Source organism: Oreochromis niloticus, linkage group LG17, assembly GCF_001858045.2.
Source record: "Oreochromis niloticus isolate F11D_XX linkage group LG17, O_niloticus_UMD_NMBU, whole genome shotgun sequence".
Taxonomy (NCBI): Eukaryota; Metazoa; Chordata; class Actinopteri; order Cichliformes; family Cichlidae; genus Oreochromis; species Oreochromis niloticus.
The window spans coordinates 9,817,646-9,831,843 of NC_031981.2; the positions used below are offsets into that span (position 1 = coordinate 9,817,646).

Consider the following 14,198-nt stretch of genomic DNA (forward strand, 5'->3'; position numbering starts at 1 on the left):
CTCCATTCCCTTTCCTCTCTTCCTGCATCCCCTTTTTTCCTTGATTTCCTCCCCCTGAAGCCCCTCGCTACTTCTCCGAGTCTAATCCGCCGCTCGACATGCTCCCTCTTTGTTCCGCGACCCTGACAAGTTGTCTCGTTCCCTGCGCTCCAAGGACAGCCTCGGTGTACTCGGGATAATGGAATGAAATGCAGGAGTGATAAACCCCCGAGAATGCTGGGAGAAAACACAGGAGTGTGTCAACCAGGGTGATAACACTCTATTCTCCTGCGTGTCTGTCGGAAGAGCGGGGATTATGGGTTTACAGGCAGGCTCTGCCGATATGCGGCACCTTTCTGCAGGCTGGGATGTTTACACTGGAAGGTATCATGGGTGTCACGGGGCACCAAAGAAATAGTCTTACATCTGTCTTACACAAAGGTCTTCATTAGTTTTTAGCTTTGCTTCACATTGTGCAATCATGTCCTAGTGGACGGGTTATTTAAAGTCATCCTATCAAAGTTTATTCCCAGGACATTCCTGGAGAAATTACCTGAAGGAGTTTGTTTTGTCCTCTTGCAGAGCTGCATCACAACCAAAGCACAAATCATACTCCAGTAATGTTGGTTCATGACATTTAAAATGTCTGTTTTTTTCTTATTGTCAACAAATCCCATGGAAAGACCAACAATAAATTGATCCAGCTAATTAAGAGTAGCCAGAGAGAGCCTAATTTTCCATACCGTAGAGCTCAGTTATTATCCTATTAAAAATAAACTCTTAAAACCCCAACCATAAGTCGCATCATTGCACTGGATGACATGTTCTTTTATTATAAGGAGCAAGGGCACTGTAATTTCAGTTTACTTAGTTCGCGCAACATCCTGCTGCTTTCAGTACTTATGCTCCAGAGTCTGTGTCAATCCACAGCTGAAAATAGTCCTCAACTGCAGTGGGAAGGAAAAATAATAGAAAGTTGACCACAAAAACAGTGAAACTCAACCTTACTGTGAGACATTTCTTTTCCATTAGGAATAAATCCTGGGGAAAAAGTTATAATAATTCATCCAACGATTCTAAAATTCTTACTTTATGTTATTGATTGTGGTTATGTGTACGTTACCCAAATTAATGACTTGAAAACGATGCATATACAGTTAATAAAAGAGTGTACATGTAGCAAGACCAAACTCAAGCCATCTACATGAGAGCCTGACATGCTGTATGCCCACCTACCATCAGAACCACCTTCATAATGTCTTGGACAGGCAAAATTAGTTCAGAGTTACAGTGATCTACCACAAGGTAGACATTTAAGTTTTTTTCCTGGGATGATTCCAGTTGAAAAACAGCTGGAAATATGGAATTAGAAGAAATGCAAATACCAACATTTGACTGCTCTTTTGAGCCTAAGCGTGTATTGTCTAATTTAACCAAGTGTCTGCCTGGTAGATCACCAGTCTAGTGAAGACCCCCAGCTTCCAGTTGTGATTTCAGACTTGGCATACTCAGATCCACCCATTCCTTCAACTTTTGCTAGCCTCTGGGCTCTTCGTCTGTCTCTCTGATGATTAGACTTATGATTCCAACTAGTATTAAGTACTTTTAATTTGTTTTTTGTGTTTTTAAATCCTAGTCGCCTCCCTAAGGAATAGTCTTCTCTGACACGTATCAGCCATTATTGGCCATGAAATAGGATTCAGAAGATTCACGAGATGTCCAGGTTTGGAGTTGGGATTTTTTGTCGCAGCGAGACAGTGACATGAGGAATCAATAAAAACTGATTGGTAAGCCTGGATTGTGGCTGCAAAACAATTACCAGAGTTTCGGGCTCTTGGTAAAGTTCAAGAGATGAAACTTAGCCATTTCAAGCAAACGCTCTGTCTTGTGCTATTACACTGCAGTCCACCTACTCTTGACCCCAATCTCCCATATATCCACGCAGGCAGGGGAGCTGGACACATTCACCCTCCTCAGTCTAACCTGCCACATAACACTTTGACTTAACCTCAGCGTATCTGACAATCGAACATTCTTTAATCTGACCTTGACCACGAAGAAAAGGGGGGAAAATGGAGGCGGGAGCTTCATAAGAAAAGCCTCTCGCCCTAAAAATAGAAAAGGTGGCAATTAAATGCCAATCTAATCATCCCTCTGGTAAACGAGCCCTGAAGATTCCGCCCTCATATCCCCAAGGCTTCTTTTTTTTCACACTACTTCCTCATCATCGCCGGCTATCGGCTTAATTACGCCCCCACCATCCCCAGATAAGAGAGTGATAGCCTTATCACTACGGCTCATTTCCAAATCCATGAAATTAATAAAGTCTACCGCCCAACTCACTTCCGGGGCCAAACTTATAACTGCTGTCAAATAAAAGAACTCGGTGTAGCCGCACGTTGCCTATTCATGCAGCTGGCAAGGAGGAGCTATAGGAAATCATCCTTTTAGGAGATTAAAGACAACAAGAGAACAAGAGAAAAGCACTTTTGTGTTTTAGGCAAACGATATCTGGGCTGCAGTTTTTCACCCTGACGAGGGTTATGACTGTGTGTTAGTTTTATGATTCCTGTGGCTTCATTTGTCGTTTGCACAGGGGCTGGGTTGTCCATTTGGTTTAGTTAAGTACTTAATTTTCTCTAATCTCTACCTTGGGAAAACTGCGAAATAGCATACTTTTGTGGGAGCAGACTTTTGCAAACATTACTTGTGTGTGAAATATTAATTAGCAGGAACACGTCTGAATATAAGAAAGCCTGTAAAAGTCCCAGCTTGTTGTAACTGATAGTTTCTTTATCTGTAGCCCATCAATAAACCGCTAATCAAATAAAGTGGAGCTTGAGCTGCTTTCCAGCCTGATCCACCTCGAATCCACGAGTTCTCCAACTCCGCGTGTTGGCTGCTGTAATCAGTGGGGAGACAGCTGGCTTCACCACGCTGTTCCACCTGCCCGCTCCCCTGAGTAAAGGGCTGTGCTTCACCGACCAAATCCACTCCAAGTCTCTCTCGCAGGCACACTCCAGCATGACTGGCGGGGGTCTCACACATCGATTTCAGGGAGAAGGGAAGGTTGGGCGGACCCGTCACCGCGCTGACGCTGGCAGTGGAATGAGACGGGCTCCCACTAGGTTTGGGCCTGTCATTTATTTCTAAACGACGGCAGATGGTGGGTTTGGCGCATGCACCATCCTCTCAATCTCCCAAGGTGCACTTCTGTGATGGATGTGGCGAATGGGAGCGCTGCAGAGAAGGCTGAGGCACATCTGTGCAGGCCGATAACAGGGGGCAAAGAATGTCTGGGCTTTCTAGCCGTCACCTGGCTTTCACATACTCATTCCCACACAGACCTCTTGAGGACTTACATCTTTCTGAGTTTATTTGCTTCTCACTTTCATAGCTTTGCTTTTTAAAGCCCGTATCAGCAGGTCACCTCTCTGTTTACTTTGCCGATGGACTTTCAGGTCTGACACTGTTACCCAACTGCAAAAATTTAAATCCACACCAGGGGCTGCCCTTGGCCAATGATTCTATAACCAGGAATTCAGGCCGTATAAGATTTATGTTATAAATTACATTTCCTATGAATGGATATATCAATTTCAGGTGGGACATTCAGCTTCAATCAGTTTGAATTTTGGGGCTGAGGATGGTATAAGTAGCATAATAAACATGGTGCTACATTACAGTCAAGCGAGCCATTAAAAGATTACTTTAAGATTAATTTTTAAAGCATACACAATTAGCAAGCTGCACTTTAATCTCACTAGTATTTGAGGAGACATCTGACATGGCCATGCTAAGTGGTTAACATAATTCTAGTTATATATTTGAGGGCATCAAATGATAGGCAAATGTTAAATAAGACGTAGCTTCTTTGGATAGGCCGTTCAAATAACACCTTGGATTTCTAATAAGGAAGGGAGCAGCTATGCGAGCAGTAAAGTTTCGTTGTGAATGACCATTCCTGTGAACTTCAGTTTTTATTTATTTGTTAAGTCTTTTTTTTTTAAACCCAACTATTGGTATTTATATTTTGGGGTATTTGATCAGAATTTGACCAGAATTCTCTTTGACATCTTTGATAGTTAAGCCTTAGTAACAAGTCATACTGTCATAGTTCGTTACTTACTTACAGTAGTTCAAATAACCTTATTTATTTACCTACCACTTAGGTTGACTAATTTGATAAAAATTTAAGACAAAGAAAACCTAAAAATCTTCAACCTAAACCACTTTTTTTTTTTTGTCTGGGAAAATTATTAATCAAACAATTTATCAATAATTGTAACAATTGTGTCTATTCCTTGTCTTTTTATCCATAACAGTATGACTAACATACATATTTTTTTTTCCTCATTTTCCACTTAAAGATCCAGAGAATCTGGCCCTTATGGAAGCAGTTAACGCACACACATCCTCTGCCCACACGCAGCGTCTGACACAGAAGATTCAAAGACGCATTAAAGTGAGCAATCACCGCCAAACAACACCCTTGCAAAGGTCACGTCAGCGTCATCATCCTAATCACCGAAAGCCATCACTTTCCATGATTTAGGGTTGCAGTAAAAGCATCATAACCCACCCAGCCACATCCCTGCCCATAAACGTATCCATGGCAACAGAGACATTGCGCTGCCCTCCGCCGATGCATCTTTGGGATTCTCTGCGCGTCGCTGCAGGGTGACAAGTCAGGCGTAAAGAGTCGATTTAGCTGCGGCATTGGGGAGGCTCGCACATTAGCAGAAAGGAAATAGGAGCCAGCAAATACTTAGTGGGTGATTGGCTCCGCAATAACAGAACACCCGCTTTGGCAGCTCGTCAAGCGGTGCTATACGGATGCCATTACAAACAGGGGGCCATTAGCAGGCACCAAGGCTTTGTGAGGCGTGTCGTCTGTTCATGCCTTTAGCCCCCCGTGCTTTTTTAAGACAACCTTACACAGAGCCAGACATAGATAGATAGATAGATAGATAGATAAGGCATTTATGAAACATGCACCACTTAAATAAAATTTCATGTAACAAGGTAAAACATCTGGTGCACATCTCTCTGAAGGCCTAGTTACAACAGACCCGTTTGCAAAATAAAGCAATTTGGGTCAAAACATGGCACACTGTGTAGCCACAGCGCCTCAGAGGACGAGACCCAGAACTGGGTACTGACTTAGGAACAAAACCCTCCTGTTTGCTTTTAATAAAAGCATAGTTTCACACTGCTCTTTCATGCAGAGGTGCAAAAAATCCTACCCATATGCAGGGTTTAATATCACCTAATAGCATGTTTTGAGCAGATTTTCTTGCCACAAGATTTTTAAAGAGATGCACACCCATCGTAAAAGCTTCTCTTTGCTGAAGGCAGTGCTAGAGACTGGAGCGGCATAATAATGACTTCCTCACTGTAGGAAAATGTGCTTTGTGATTATTATTTTTTTTAAATGCCTCTTGCAGTGTTTAGGAACAGTACATGCTGTACGTAAGAAGTTAGATCTGCGCACTATTAATAGGCATTTAGAAGATAACTGAAGCAAAACGGCAGCGATAACATATTTTTTAGGTGCACTGGCGTTTCCTCTTTATTCTTCTTTGTATTGTATGGTGAAAGACCGGTCAGATACCACCCAGATGTTATAATATTAAACTCTACACAGGCACTAGGATTAAAAAAAGCACAGTTATACTCCAAGGTCACGTTACCAGTCGTACATTTTTAAAAAAAAATCTGACACAGAAGTCTGTTAATACCTTAATTTAGACCAACATTTTCATGGTTTCACTCATGGTTTTATTTGTCACCTTCTCAGTATTTTTATTCTGTTATATTTAACTGGATTGTTCTTGATAACTGAAGCATTTAGCAGCTGCTATTTACAGAATAAGAGACAAGAAATTGGGTAATTAGCTGATGAAAAATCTGCTTAGAGGTGAAAGCATGTACTTGATATACCTGACACATTTCGTGATTGTGTCCATTGTAAACAGAAGTTGTGACAGAATACTATCTAAAAGAGAGAAACATTCCCTTTATGCGCTCTTTGATTCGTGCTTTCCCGCACGGTCAAAGTGAAGGCAAAAGCAGTTTTTTCAACTAGTTTGTGTCTGCATGCACACCGCATTTGTCATGCTGCACACACGGCTTGTTGAAACAAAAGTCTCCTGGTGGTTTTCCTCTTTTAAAAAACACCATATGTGTGGGCAGCTCATGAGAAAATAAGCCTCACAGACATGTGAAAAGCCCCCAAAGCCTCCTTCCACAGCGGATTTACACTCACACTCTAATCCACTGATATTACAGAAGATCCATTAGGGCACTATATAAAACAAGGGCAGATTCTCCATATTAAAGGACTTTATTAAAGGACCAGCAGCAACACAAAACATGATTTGGGCATCCCAATTGTTTTGTTAATCTATCTACAAACATGCAAGTAAAAGTCCTTGATGTTATTATAGAGACAGACTATACTGCGCTTCGCCAGCTTGGTCTTTGTTGGAGGGGACCATATTCGGAAGAGATGAAGACATGAATGCATAGATGAACACATCTGGAAATTAGTGACACGTAGCACATAAATAAAACACTACAGTTTAATTCACCAGTACCAGATTGTTGCAGAGATAATCGCAACTGAGGTTAACTGTCAGATAATTGTATTAAAAGTGAACCAGAAAGCACCAACATCACTATTGTGGCTGAGAGGTCCAGTTCAGTAGTGACTCGGTGTAGCTGGCAGCTGTCAGTCAAACACATCTCTGCTCCTAAATATGCATGACTTCTTGTCTCGCTAAAATTTAAACTGGTGAGTGGTAGAACCTGTTATAAAAGGGGGAAATTAGCTATAGACCAGGGTGTGTGTGAGTCTGGTCTATATTTACAGATTTAATGAAACCGAATCACTTTACTTTTGGATTGTGTATAAATCTTGCCTGATTGTCAGTGCCAAAACTCAAACCTGTATCTTAATATATAATATATAAATCAAGAGATCAGGCTGTGCTATTGTTAAGATTTCACATAAAGAAAAGTATTTAGTGGGACTTCAGTTTGGCATTTGTACCTTAAACTGGTTTAGTCCTCCAATAAGCCAGTGTAACAAAAGCTTTAGCAAAGCAAAGGTTGGAACAACAAAACCTTTTTTGGGGTTACTGAAGGTGACTACAGTCGCCTTCATGAGTAGAGTTCTGCAATTTAAGGCACAGCCTCCACTAAATAATACGTGTTATGTAAAATTAGTTGCCTGCCCAAGCCACTGTGCCTCCTACCACCCACGAGATGGTGCACTAACACCCCGGGAGGGTTTTCTAATTTTTTTTTTTTTTTTTTAACACATATAAGTATTTTACTTTCACAGTCCCGCAGGCACCCTCACTGACTGGCATCTCATTAGGAGAGCAGAGCGCCATGCTTGCATGTTCGCCACCAGACAGGCCACGCCACGGGCTGCATGCTAATTGCGGAGGCGTAGCCAGCATGAGACGACCTTGTGTGGCATAAGAGGAAGGAGGCAGGGAAAGCGGTTTTGTTTAGCGTCTGGTGGGCAGGGGGCTCTCCTCCACAAAGCGCTCCCGTCCTGACCTTGGATGGTAAAGTCAGCCAAGTCTGGCCACTAGCTGGAGTAAGATCATAAAGTGGAAGTCTCATTAAAAAAATATGAAGTGGTGTAGTGGTGTAATGTACGCTGGTAAGCACTTTACATCGCACACTGTGTTATAAAGCAGCATGTAATGAGCAAAGCATCTTTGTGAGTGACACTGTTCTGACATTAATTTGCTGCTTATCATAGCTTTACTATAGTTTCAAAGCACCGTCTTTTATCCTCGCGCGACAACTTATTAGGTTTAAGGCTTCAAGTAAAAGTCATACTCAAAATGCATTCTGACAGTAATTTAGCACATCTTGGCAGTGATATATGTGGTTCCACCTTTTGTGACATTAATTTACAACACGTCTCAGCGGTATTGTGGTGTTGAGGTTTGGGTCATCTTTACAAAGGCTGTGTAATTTCCATTGAACATGAAAGCATGAAAGCAGTTTTATAAACTCTGAATCTCAATGCATGTGAGACTGTACAGACAGCATTTTTTTTTTCCTCCAGCTGATAGATGTGGACTTCCTGTGACTTGTGTATTTCAAATGCTGAACCCTGTCTGGGGCTGTATCTGTAATTTCATCATAACCTCTCCAGTCCAATAACACGACCTTTTGTCAGCACAATCAATCTCGGCGCTCACATCTGACAGGTTTTCTCAAGCAGCTAAACTGTGCAGTCCTCAGATTAAGTTTCAATCAATGGCCTAACACGTAAACACTTACTTGGGCGAAAAGTGAGATGGAGAGTGGAGAGTCTGTGTGTAACTGTCTAAAAAAGGTCAAATATGGTTTTATACAGCATCTCCGGGAAAGTAATAACTATCCTGCTGGAGGAAAAAATGGTTTCGTATCTTTCTACTGCTTGAAATTTAATTTAGCTCCTGCAAATAAAGAATATAAAGTATGTGTTGTGTGTGAGAGAGAGACATAAAGACACAAAGAGAGAGAGAGAGAGGGAGGCGAGGCAGCTTGCCTGTTTTAGTGCCATTAGTTCTTCCCTGCCACTCATTGATAAAGAGGTGCTGCCATCAGCCAAACCAGCCATCTCCTTCAGTCCTCATTAAAATGTCGTCATATTAAAAAATCATTTCAGGCCTTTGCTGATGAGCGTTTTATTGCCTTCATGAAAATGTTCTCACTTCAGAGTCAACGGGAGAGAGAAAATCTTCAGTGAGTAATGAAAACGGGGAGGGAGCAAAGAAAGAAAGAGGAACGACAGAGTAGATAAGGGTGATTTGTTGCATATTTGGGAGGATGGTTTTGATTTTCAGGCTATTAATAATTTCTTCATTTAGTCGCTCCACATAAACATCAAGTATACAGTATACCGTGTGTGCATGATTTGCAAAAAAAACTGCACAAATTTATTTTTTAAAGTGAGCTAAACCGAGTTTAAACAAGTGTGGCTCCATGTAATGCAGCACTGACGGATGTGAGGTAGACTACAGTGGTGATTTCCAATCACTGGTGTAACTGTTGGGTAATTTTGCAACACCTAGGGTGTACATAGACAAATTAGCTTAATTAATCTTATAATTTAACTCGAGAATTTAGTAGAGCTGCACATGTTTGAGAAGGAAAGTTAACCGTTAAGTTAAAATGATGCATAATGACCGGTCAAAATAAATAATTTAAAAAGAAATTAATAATAAAAAAAAGTTTTTAAAAAAACATTAAAATAGCTCAATAAGAGTATGAGGAATAGTTCACAGTTAACTGATAGTATGAAAACTTGTAAAAGAATACATTTAACTTTTCATTTTGTAAGTTAACAGTAAACTAATGAAACTGTTGGCGAAATATGCTTTTAAAATAGCTTACTAAGTTACAAATGAAAAGTTGGATTTATTAGCTAAAAGTATTTCTAGCAGCTAAAATTGTAAAATGAAATCATAACAGTTGGAAAATGTTCACTAAAAAAGATTGAATGTGGTCACTAAACATAATAATTAGCTGTTAAAAGGATTAGTGAACATAACAAGTAGTAGACAATAAATAAATAGGCTAGAAGTAGACCAAATCCAAGTTCAAATGAACCCATTTGTGCATAAAATATGTATTGCAGGGTTTTGTGAGCCAATCTGACAGGGTTTTGGGATAGGCACTGGATTGTAGTGTCAACGTTAACAAATCGAACAAATTTTTCTTGGCATCAGAAGATCATTCATCACGTCTTAATAACTTGTCATTAACAAATTACTTTTAGAATAAGATTCTGTTTTTTAGAATGGCTGTGCACTGATGAGAGTCACTGTCACTGTAAATGTTAAGCGTTGATTATACTTGCAAATATGGCGAAACAATGCCGGAGTAGTCCTTACTGTTACACCTCCTTGAATTCCACTTGAAGTCTGCTACCTGGGGTGCATGCACATTAATCGATTTTAAACTAAAGCTACCACATCACAAAAAATTCTCAGGCAGTTAGCATCAGAAACACTAGTTGGTTGAACATATTACTCTTATTTTAATAATGCACAATGGCTGCTTTCTATTCGCAAATGATGCAATGCTGCTGCCCTGGGTGCAGCCCTGAAAAATGGGTCTCTCACTATTTATGAATAGGTGGAAAGGAAACAGATGACAGCCATGCTAGCCACTGCTGTTTTTCCAGTACATTAATATGAAATAAAGAGGAAGAAGAAGAAGAAAAACAGCTGTATTCTGGCTTTGCCAAAGTAAAATGGCAAGAACCAAGAAACAGAGGCCAGGAGTAACCATAGTTCACCAGGATGTGGAAACAGCTGCTGCCGCTAGCACTGCTAAAGTAAGCCAAACTCTGCAAACTAATGTGAGTGTGTTTGCAACATTATGCGTGGTACAAAGTGCTGCAGAACTCAGCAATATTTGATTAGCGGTTGCATGGGAAATATTTTTTTAGCCACTGTTTAACTTTGCCTACTTAAAATTGACTCAGTTTTAAATGTTTTCTGCAGGTTTTTCGATTTTATCTCAGTTAAAATGGATGAAAAATTAGTTGCCAGGAGCTTAGTGTTGACCAGAATAGAAATTTTCTCCTTTCAAAATTCATTCAGTTCAGTTTATTTGTACAGCCAAATATCACATATAGAGGTTCGAAGGGCTTCCAGCGATAAAAACCTATTAAAGTACATGAAATATTTAAACAACTAAGCAACATAGCAGAAATGCATGCATATACATCCACACCCACAAATATAAAACTAAATAATACAAAAATTCCAAAAACCAAACAGAGAAATATGGAGAACAAAAAATCAAATGCTGTGATGCTGATTAAGAAAAATGTGCATATTCATTAAATCTTCCGGACTAAATATGGCTGAGCTCAGTAGTTGGTCATGCTTTGAGACAGATCTAAAGTTTACTTACCATAAAATTTTACAAATTATTCTGCACGTCTTCCCCAATATATTGAAGTTTTAGAAGTATGTTTGGTTAAGCAGTGTTCTTTTTTACCCCCTTCACGCACTGATGTCCCAGGTCATCCTTTATGATAGGACTCAGGTGAATCCTCCCTCAGCTTTGACAAAAGCATTTTAGCAATGCAACGATGCTACAATGTAACAGCTATCTCAAAAGCTTGTGCTTAGTATAGCATTTTGATGTATCAAACCAAAGTTAAAACAATTACACTAATAGCCTAAAATATTAGCATGTTCTTATACCCGGAATAAATTGGTGAAAATCAGATTAGTCGACTTTTCCCTGAAGCTTAGTGTCGGCGCTACGTTTTATTTTTGAGTAATAAAAGCACGACACACTGCATTCTAACCTTCTTATCTTTTATCTTGGGGGTCTTTATTCATTTCATTTTTTCCTATATACTCTCATTAATCGGCATCCTCCAAAGCAGTGCAACACATATCAACAGAAAAACACCAACACCTTTCAACTTCTCAGGTCAGCCGGATGTTGCAGGGAGCAGAAAGTTAATCTTCTACTCGCTTCCAAAATGCTTCCACAAGCACTTTTTATCGTAGAGACATGTGAAATGGAAAAAGCAATCTTCTAATGCCCCTGCAGTGGAAAAAAACAGCACCAGCAGAAACTTAGAGGCTATTAGCTGGAGTATAAAGGTCACTAACGAAGGAATTTCACACATGCACACTTTAACGATAATCTAATGAAAGTCCTGCTCTCCTAATGACCTGATCTGGACCTTTAGTTGGTTTATATAAAGCCGAAAAAGGCTCGCCTGTTGTGAAAGCAAGCTCTCTAATGAAAGTCGTCGTCACAAAACATAAAAGGCGCAAGAAAGGATTAAACGAACACAATCGCTCATTATCTCAGGGACAACTTTAGCTCTTATTGCTTGCATTTTTCGTCTTATTCTCATCTTTTCACAGATTCCGTTTTTTCTGAGTTTTTTTTTTTTTTTTTTTTGGCTGCTTTGTCGTTCACATAATGAAAAGCCATGCAGCAGAAGCTTGCGTACATATCCTGTAGAGGCTGATGGGTTGATGTGTGGTGGCTGCACATCACTCCAAGATGTAAATTTAATACCACCATATGCTGATGTTTCCCTGCACCAGTGTTGATTAAATGATTCGGCTTTATCTGATGAAGAAGTAAAGTTTTCGCATCATTTGTCATGTTGCGGCGCGCTATCTGTCTCCTCCTGCTAATCAAATTTTTGTTCAAAGTGGAGCAAAAATAACAACATTAGCAGACTGTAGATGCTGAGCTCTTTTCCTTGAGCTGTGTGTTTTGCTTATGAGATATTTTAATTGTAAATAGAAAAAGGAATGCACCAGACTTTATCAATGCAAGAAAGCATAAATTATAAGAGGAAATTAAACTAAATTCATTCACAGAGAACCAACTAAGACTGAGCCCACAAACAAACAGTTTGTAGTGCATTAGCGTCCCAGCAGAATATACACAGAATTACTTGATTGGCCTCAAGGGATGTAATATCTACGCTTTAATTTCAGATACCAAGTGAGCATATCCTGTTACAAGCCATTACAAGGCTTTAATGCCAGGCGCTGTGTTGGGGATGGTGTTTGTTATGCTCTCATTTTATATCCCCACTTGTTAGGTTTTAGCTCTGTTTGAGATGCGATGAAAAGATTTCTGCTATTTGGGCTACAGCTAGGCTTTCTTGTCTTGCAAAATTTACTCCCATGATTAAAAATATTCAGTTGGAAATAACTTCACTGCTTAATTCTCTTCTCTAAAGGCTGCTTCAGAATAAGCAGTAAAACGAGAGACACAAAGTAGATGTAACTAATTGCCTTCCCCCTCTGGGTGTGGAGTGCAATACACTATTTTGGATGATTTTTTTTTTTTTCACCATGTACACTCCACTGTGGCTGCTGGACAGAAACATTCATTTCTTCCTCTGGCTCCGGGCTCGTGCTCATACCCTCGCCAGTTAGAGCGTTACTTGTGGCTCAAGTTTTGCAATTTTCATACCGGCAGAAGTTGCCAAAGCATTGTGAGGTCATTAGTCATCTCACAACCTACTGGTTTCTGGACAGAAACAGAATACATGATGAAACATGCCAATCAATAGAAATAAGGCAGTAAAATAAAATAAAAACACTCAAAGTCTGGTAGATTTCACCAAAAAAAAGTCAATACCTGCCTGTTGCCTACTAAAAGCATACAATATGGATTGAAGAATATCATGTTCGAGGGGATGGTGTTCATTTATGACATCCTCATTTCATATTCTTGCCAGTTGGGCATGCCTCAGTTTTGAGGTGTAATATAGCCCTGCCAAATCAGCGGTAGCCCCATTACTCATCCCCCTCTGTGCCGTCTCCTGGCTTGTGCTCCGGCGCTAATGCAGATTACAGGGATATATGAGGGCTATTTTGTTCGCTGCAGGGTGGAAACGATCACAGGCAACCCTCATCCCTCTCTGATGCACGACTCTACATCTGTTCCCCCCACGAAAGCCTATCTGGAGATCCATCAGAGCCAAGCCCTTATCAGATCTGAGGCTGGTACATCTATTGCACATCAATTATAAATGCCACGTATAAAAAATTGGGTCACTCTATCAACACTTGCTCCCGATCCTCAGAGACATTGTTTAGTTAAGTGATTAGTGGCTCGGCTTTAGATACAGTTTGTGCATGTTAAATGGTCCATTTATGATACACGAGCATATAGACGCAATGGCCTCCAGTGAAGGAGAATAATGTTACGACTAATAATGGTTATGCCGTAATGATAATGTGGCTGAAACTTTCTTTGTGCACGGGGGAAATAGGAAGGGGAAATTAATCAGAGAGAACCACACTTTTTCCGTCAACTTTCAGATCCTCAGCGGATCGAGTTTGTGGGATTTGCGCAGGTGGAAATCCACACAGGTGTGAAATGCATGCATCATAATCGATAAATCCATTTTTCTCTTGCTGCAAGACAATCCGAAGTGATGAATGAGCCAAGCTGCATTATTCAAAGCTGAAAATCACTCGCAACTTAAATTTATTTCCAACTTGCTCCCTGACAGAGAACACAGACATATTATTCAAATTTCTATCTATTCTGTGACCAGGACACGTTCAAAAACCACACGTTTAATCTTTATGCAAGTCTCCCCTCATCTGTTGGGTAAATAGACCATTCATCATATTATTGGGCTTTTACAGCTTGACTGTTTGACTGATCTGTCTCTCAAACAGCTCCTCTCCCTG

The 14,198-nt window shown here is 40.2% G+C and overlaps 1 long non-coding RNA gene across 2 annotated transcripts in view; it reads left to right on the forward strand.

Moving 5' to 3' along the window:
• The window catches only part of LOC102078923 (uncharacterized), a 59,460-nt gene that overhangs the window by 39,145 nt on the left and 6,117 nt on the right, over window positions 1-14,198 (forward strand). The gene's annotated exons all lie outside the window — the stretch shown is intronic.